General features: G+C 34.3%; 1 pseudogene; it reads right to left on the reverse strand.

The window, feature by feature from the left end:
* Positions 1 to 292: 292 nt before the first annotated feature.
* LOC111399934 lies at positions 293 to 5,628 on the reverse strand (annotated as a pseudogene).
* Between the last annotated feature and the right edge of the window lie 1,237 nt (positions 5,629 to 6,865).

A 6,865-nucleotide genomic window follows, 5' to 3' on the forward strand; every position in this document is an offset into this window, starting at 1 on the left:
GAGCTTCCAAATAGAAATTTAACTAGGATTTGACAATTAAACTTCAATAGAATTTTTCAATAGCATTCCAATTAAAATTCCTCTTAATGTACATTTCAATTATTTTAAGAAGGAATTTGGGTCACACTCGAATTCTAACATAAAACACACAAGATAAAGTGGAAAGGAACTTCTTATTACTATCTCAACTGATATTAAACAGCCTCCAAAATCGAAATCGACAAGTCTTAGCGTTAATTACACCATTTAATCCCTATAATTATCAGCTAAATAGGGGAGAGAGGGAAGAGGATTATGAATCACTAACTTTTTCCAGTTTTGGCATTGAAGTTCCTAATAAGAAAGACTAGATAAGTGTTGAGGCTTGCTTAGGTTTATGCAGGGGAACTTCATGGCCTGCCCCTCTCACTATAACAAAACTCAATCCTTGGTACTCTTGTGTCCATCCTCCTGCCTGTTACATACCATTACAATGAGACAAATTCAATAGTTTGTTTGCCAATGATTTTCTAGTTTGCATTGTATAATGAACACATGCTCCTTAGTCGATAAAGCAATCAAGTTCGATTCATATTTTTTCTTAAAAAACAGATGAGTGTGCAAAATCCGGTAGATGAAAGAAAGCGGAAAAACCCATCATCGTACCAAGCACGCCAATGATTAATTCTTGGAAGTTCTAGAGCATCCATACTGTGACGTGTAGATGTAACTGGAATTACAACATCAGCATCCCCACCGTAAGAAAACTATTACAGAGATTGTAATATGTTACTTTTATCTACGTTACTTAGAACAAAACGAAAATGATCTGTTGATTTATTTAAATACAAATATAAATCACAAAATATTAGAACAATGTAGGACAATAAACGAATGAAATGAGTAACAACATCTAGACAATTCTACTGCTCTTTATGAAATGCTTCATCTAAAAACTTAAACTGTTTCAGAGGCCACATTTATTTATATAAATTGAATCTTGAGTGAGCCTCCTCATGTGCAGGTCGCCTTTTTGCACGATGTCGCAAATGGGTGACAATGTGACCTAAACCATCGCTTTTCTTGGCTATGTTAACATGTTAGTCCATCTCGTCTAAAAGCTTTAGCTATTTGGAAGGGGGATACAATTAATTATTTAAATTTAACCTTAAATAGCATTGTAAAGTTTAGGTTCTTTTTATGCTAAGAGAGATTAAGATGAATGTCCCCCTTCCATAATGTATATCTAAGTTAGAAAATTTTGTTAACAATTATTCAAAAGAAAATCATAAAAATGGGAACAGGTAGAAACCTGAAGATCCAAATACGAAGTCCCAAAGGTATAAGCTCGCCGTAGATGTTCAAAACCAAAGTAGCAGAATCCTTCCAATTTTATTTACCATTTCACTGCAAAGAAGTGATTATGTGAATATTAACATTTATCAATCAAGAAAATGCATTAACGTCAAGTTGTAAATATCAATTACCTTGGAAATAGCTAAAGGCGAAATATAATGAACTGCTATAGTTAGAGAATATTATTGACTTGGGATGATAAAAGAATCTTGAAACTCTCGAGACCTTACTCCAACTGAATCACCACACTATATCCCATTACGTTCAAGGTTATTCCATCCCTAAAATGTTCAGGAGGGTTGTTAAAGAGATCTAGTTTGTTTCTGTGGATTTTTAGAAGTTTTTGTGCTTCCTTATTTGTTCAGAGGTCCAAAGATAAAACAACTGTTTCTGTATAAATGGAGCCTATATTTCACACTCGAGGTACTTCAAAATTTTGTTATGCAGTTGAAAAGTAATCTAAACAATGTAAAACGTCAAGAAGAAAAGGAAAATTAAAAGGATGAAACAATTTTTTTTAATTATATTTCTAGTAGTATTCTAAAAATAGCAGCTAAACACCGTCTAGGCATTGGCGTAAAATGCCTCGCCTTGTGCTTTTTTGCACTTTTTTTTTTTAATATTTTTGTTGCCTAGGCGTGCTTTTTTTCCCCCTTCATTTATTAATTATTTTTAGATTGATTTTAAAATTTTAAAAAATATTAAAATAAAAAAATGCTTTTTTTATGCCTAAGCCAAATCTTGGCCTCCACGCTTGCTTTGTGCTTTTTAGAACACTGATTTCTAGGTCAGCCGATACACATTATAGCGCCTACTTTCCTGCACTATATTTTATTTTTGTAGCACAGAAATGTTATAGTTAATAACTTTAATCAGGTTGATTTAAGTTCTCATTAGAATATGCAATTGTACAAGCAAATGAGGCCAAAAAAACAACTATAATTGATAAATTGTCATCACTCAGAAAGAAAGGGAATATAGATTAAATTATCATTTCAAAAATTACGAAGAAATGCGAGGAAATGAGAATAAGACTCCAAGAATCCTTTTCCCTCCCATCCAAAAATAGAATTTACCTGCATGTATCCCATTTGGATGAGGGTTTTTGCTATGAACATGGAGAGCATTTTGAACCTCAGGAAGATTGAAATAAATAACTGAGTGCTGCAAAGTGCAAGGATCGTATGATCTATTGATAAGATCAACCTTCTATCATGGGAAATTTGATTCCATTAGTCATCCATAGATAATATATAAGGAACATTATTTCATATCCTATAAAAAATATTTCGCGAATTTAAATTCAATCAACAGACAAAATCTCAAAGACATTGAAATAGAGATTATTAAAGATTTAAATACTTACTTTATTTCTTTTCAATAGCTGATTAAATCTATTAAATTTGGCTGTGCATGGAAGAGTGAAGATACTATAAATATCAATGTCTTCAATTTCTTCAAGAGATATATCGAGAACTTCATCACACTGCTCTGATGCGTGTAAAAACGATCCAGGGTCGCATATAATGTTCAACTGCTTGAGGTTTGATTAGATATCATACCGACTGGACCACAAATACTGGAAGCACCCTAATTGGTTGTAAAGATCATCGGCTAGAGCATTTCCAACCTGCATTAAAAGGGTATGTTACCTGTTTAATTTTGTCAAATAAGCAATGTGATCTTCTTGTCTCAAATATCAAGGGGAGAAACCCAATTCCATGAAACCCTTCAAATTGATAACTTCGTCTTCCTCCTCCTCCTTTCCAAGGTTGTGCCTTAAAATTGCTTGGCTTAGTTGTGATATATAGTGTCCTGTACATTAAGTGCACCACAATTTATTTCATAATAGCAAAAAGGATGCTATGAGCCATTGAGCTAGGAATTAGTGTTGGCTTATACGATGTCTAATAGCGTCGATCCTCTTTACGTTACTTAAATCCTTTCCCGAAACTAGTTTCAATAAGTAAACCAAGCGGATGAAAACTACATAATTGTAACGATCAAGCCTTTTTGCCCAAACTATTAACTTACGTATTGTCCGCTATGAGAGAACCTGGGCCATCTTACCCCTTAAGAATTTCTATCGCGTTCCTAGAATTCGAACATATGAGCTCCTTTTAAGAGAAACTTAAATTGAATACTGGTGCCAAGATTCAACTTAAATCATCCTTAAGTGAAAGGCCCAAGACTCGAATTTTGAGGATGTGATAGAAATCCGCGAAGGATAAGATGGACTCAGACTCTTTCAGAACTAAAAGTACGTATGTCAGTTAACGGCTTGGGGATGAGGCCTGAGTTGTTACAATAAAGGTAGTCATTCCATAACTATTCAAAGTTTATAGAAAATTCACAATAACCCACCTGCGTAACTTTCTCTTGTGATATTTAAGTCCCTCCCTTTATAATTTGGAAAACGCTTAAACCACTGCATGAAAAATTCTAGGTTGTCGGCAGCTGCATTGAATGAGATTGAAATCAAGCTTCTATACATTACCAAAATAACATTAAAAAGGAAAAAAATCAAGAAGGGCCTCAAGAAAGAAACTAATACCAATGCTTTTATCACCATTGTTCAGTAGATCATTGGTAGTGATAGAATAAGAAAAACCAACTCCGACTGGAGTGTCAACAAACAATATATTTGCAACTGCAAAAAGGGAAAATAATTAGGCAACTCCCTTGGCAAATTTGAATTTAAAAACTGACAAATAAGATCTCAATAAAATTGGAATTAATAAGTTAAATGCAAATCAATCATTTGATTGCACATAGCAGATAGCTAATACCTTTATTACAAGAGTAAGGGTTCAAATAAAGTGTCTTCCCATCTTTCAGGACATGGAAAGGTCCAATTTCCACTGCTACTCCATATCCAATAGCTGAACATCAATGCTCTGATCATGGCATAATGAATCCTAAATCTTAAACTTAAAATTTGAAAAGAAAAGAAAAGAAAATCTGACCCAATTCATGTGAATACAAGTTTAACATGATGCAAGATGGGGAGAGAGAGAGAAATTAATAGAATTTTATGTTCAAGAAAGGCAAGAAATATCACCATATTTCTTGAATTTTAATTTTCTTGGCTAATGATAAAAGTTGTTGGATTATGCTACTTGTACATAAAATGGTATATAAGGCATTATATAAAATGGTGTGGAGGGAAATGTTGGACACGGAGGCGATGCAATAATTGAGAGTAATGAACAAAATAAAATATGTATAATCACAATGAAGAAAATAAGATTAACGTAAAAAAATTGAAAAGAGACTAGCAGAGAAATCGATGTTTTATTAAATATAATATGTGGAGAGAATACAAGAATTCACCAATATGAAGAGCCACATATTTATAGGGACATACCAAACCCTAAAAATATCGTAAATATAAAAATAATATAAAAAATAATGTGGAATAAAGAAAATAATATTTTTCCAATAAAATCACGTGAAAATAAGAAAACAATATTTTCCAAAAAAATAACCCCAATTTGGGATACAAAATCTAACAATTTCCACCTTGACCCAAATCTTAGTGCAATGAACAAAGCTTCAAAATTTATCCACCTTGAAAAACATGTCCGACTGCATCTAAATAACCAAACTTCTCAAACACTAACCAAAACTCTCCACATCACAAAAAATTATAATCTGCCCAACATCTACAAGTGACACCCAAACCCTAATCCTAGGTTCCTAAAATTCTAATAAGGAATTAATATCGACCAAACACGGTCGAAGCACACCCTGTAGCAAAATTCACACAAAATGTCTGATCAAAAGGCCCCTTGTTAGAACTGTCACCCTCAAAGATCCAAAAAGCATTACAAACATTTCCAACATCGTGCCTACGCTCAATGGATCTGACCCTAGCATTTGAACACAGTGCATCCACTGAAATTGGTGGCATAGCAGAATCACCAACGTCTTTCCTAGCAGTGTTCTAAACCGGCTCAAAGCCCATCACAAGAGGTAATGTACTAAATTGAATTTCCACCATGATACCAAACTTGTCCACATGTCTTCTAACTACTTCTGTGTGCCACTGTAAGATGTACAATTGAGACTTCTTTCGTCCCTCTAGTATAACCTAGACACCCATTCGGTCCTTCAAGACTCTACCTCTACCAGAGAATTATACCCATTTGAATCTAAAGTACTCAACAATATGAGATTCTTTTTCAAATTTGGAAGATGTCGAACTTGACCAAGTATTTCGACTGTCTCATCCTGCAACCTCAATCTGACTCGATCGATTCTAGCAACCCGATAAGATTGATTGTTTCTCATGACAACTCCATATTGCCTAACCGCCCCATATGCCTCAAACAAGTCCTATCCAAAAATCTACTTCTCCTCATGCTTAGACTCCATGTCAGATACGATCAACACCACATCTCTAACATTCGAAAAGTCCATGACAATATTGGTCGCATCCGAATTACATGATTGCCTCCCATGATTTGCATCTAAATTACCTTTAACCTATAACTTATCACAATCTTTCTTGACGTGTCCTTTCCTCCTACAGTGGAAGCAATACAAATTGCTAAAGTTCGTCCTCAATCTACCCATTCGTTGATCACCATGAGATAACAGATCATTCTCATCCTTAGATGTAGCTCCAATCAGATGCTTCTTCTTCTCCTTTGAGAATAAAGCATCATAAATGTCTTCAATAGTAAGTGTATCACGACTGTACAAAATCGTGTCCCAAAATGACGAGTAAGAAGCAGGCAGCCAACACAACATGATCAAGACCAGATCCTCCTCATCATACTTGATCTCCAATGTTTCCAAATTCGCAACGATTTTCTTGAACACAGCAAGGTGGTCTTCCAGCGATCCTTCTTCCGCCATGCGATGGGAATACAATATTTGCTTTAGATACAATTTGCTCATAAGACTTTTAGTCATACACATCTGCTCCAGTTTTAACAACAAAGCAACCATTGTTTTCTCCTTCAATACATCCTGCAGAATGTTATTGGAAAGGTGAAGATGAATCTGCAATAGGGTCTTCCAGTCTTTCTGTTGTTTCTCCTCCATTGTCCAATTTCCTGGCATCTTATCAAAACACAACAAAGTATCATCTAAATCCATATGTCCCAACATAGCCCTCATCTTTACTTGCCACAATGAAACCTCGTATTGCAATCGAACAACGAAATATCACATTTCAATGCAGTCATCTTTGAAAAAACTAAATCGAATCACGAAGAACCTGCAACCTAACTCTGATACCACTTGTTGGACCTGGATGCGATGCAAGAATTGAGATTAATTAACAATATGAATTATGTATGATCACAATGTGAAAAAAAGATTAAAGTGAAGAAATTGAAGAGAGAATAGCAGAGAAATCGATGTTTTATTAAAGACAATATGTGGAAAGAATACAAGAATTCAACAACAAAACTTCGCCTAAATTGAATGAAGAGTCACATATTTATGGGGATATACCAAACCCTAAAAAGATCTTAAAGATGGAAATAATATAAAAAATAATGTAGAATAAAGGAAATAA

This window comes from Olea europaea, chromosome 9 (assembly GCF_002742605.1).
Source record: "Olea europaea var. sylvestris chromosome 9, O_europaea_v1, whole genome shotgun sequence".
Classification (NCBI taxonomy): domain Eukaryota; kingdom Viridiplantae; phylum Streptophyta; class Magnoliopsida; order Lamiales; family Oleaceae; genus Olea; species Olea europaea.